Source organism: Chaetura pelagica, unplaced genomic scaffold, assembly GCF_000747805.2.
Source record: "Chaetura pelagica isolate M959 unplaced genomic scaffold, ChaPel_1.0 scaffold397, whole genome shotgun sequence".
NCBI classification, from domain to species: domain Eukaryota; kingdom Metazoa; phylum Chordata; class Aves; order Apodiformes; family Apodidae; genus Chaetura; species Chaetura pelagica.
In genome coordinates, this window is record NW_009953851.1 from 334086 (window position 1) to 334991 (window position 906).

The 906-nt window shown below is 60.4% G+C and overlaps 1 protein-coding gene across 1 annotated transcript in view; it reads left to right on the plus strand.

The window, feature by feature from the left end:
* The window catches only part of SEMA7A (semaphorin 7A, GPI membrane anchor (John Milton Hagen blood group)), a 36262-nt gene that overhangs the window by 25183 nt on the left and 10173 nt on the right, over window positions 1-906 (plus strand). The gene's annotated exons all lie outside the window — the stretch shown is intronic.

The window sequence follows — 906 nt, forward strand, 5'->3', positions numbered from 1 at the left end:
GTCTCACCGGTGTCCCCAGCACACACCCAAAGCCCAGCCCCACGCCAGCTACTGGGAGGGAAAACGAACCAGCGCAGCGACGGGGACTTGGTGTTCTTCTCTGCCACAGCCTGACCCCCTGCTTTCCCCCCTCCCACAGGAAGACAGAGGGGGAACCAGCTCGCTCTCTGCTTCCAAGTGGACCACCTTCCTGAAGGCCACCTTGATTTGTGTCGACCCAGTCACCAAGGGCAACTTCAACTGGCTGCAGGATGTCTTCTTCGTCCCGCCCAGCGACTGGCTACAGTCCAAAGCCTACGGGCTCTTCACAAACACCTGGTGAGGGGCTTTGCCTGGGCCAGACCCTTTCTTTCAGCCCTCTGGCAGGCACTGGGGTGACAGGCAATGATCTTCCCTTTGTCACCCTCAGGGGAAGCTCTGCTGTTTGTGTCTATTCCTTTGGGGACATCGACACGGTGTTCCGGACCTCCAGACTGAAGGGTTATCATGGTCCCACCCCAGAGATCAAGCCTGGCCAGGTGAGTGAGGGGTAAAAGGTGCTGAGGTGAAGTGGGGAGGCCTCCTATGGCCAGGGGAGCTGGTCCTTGCTCTGTCACTGCAGTTGTCAGAGCAGCTTGGGGCAGGTTGGGGGACTGTCCCACCACCGAGCAGCCCAGGTGAGACAGGTTGGTAGGAGAGATCTGAGCTTGGCTGCTGGGAACAAAAGGAGGCTGGAGAAGGTCCAAAGCCTTCATAGAAAGCAGGAGGAGACAGGCTCCTACCTGCCTGGGCAGACAGATCTGGAGGCCAGTGCTTGGTGCTTGCTGGTGTCCCTGGGCTTCACCCAGCCCAACCCTGCTGCATCACCCACCTGGGGGGAGGCAGCTCAGAGCTGCTTGTCTGGTTGGGGGGGGGGGGCACAGGGGG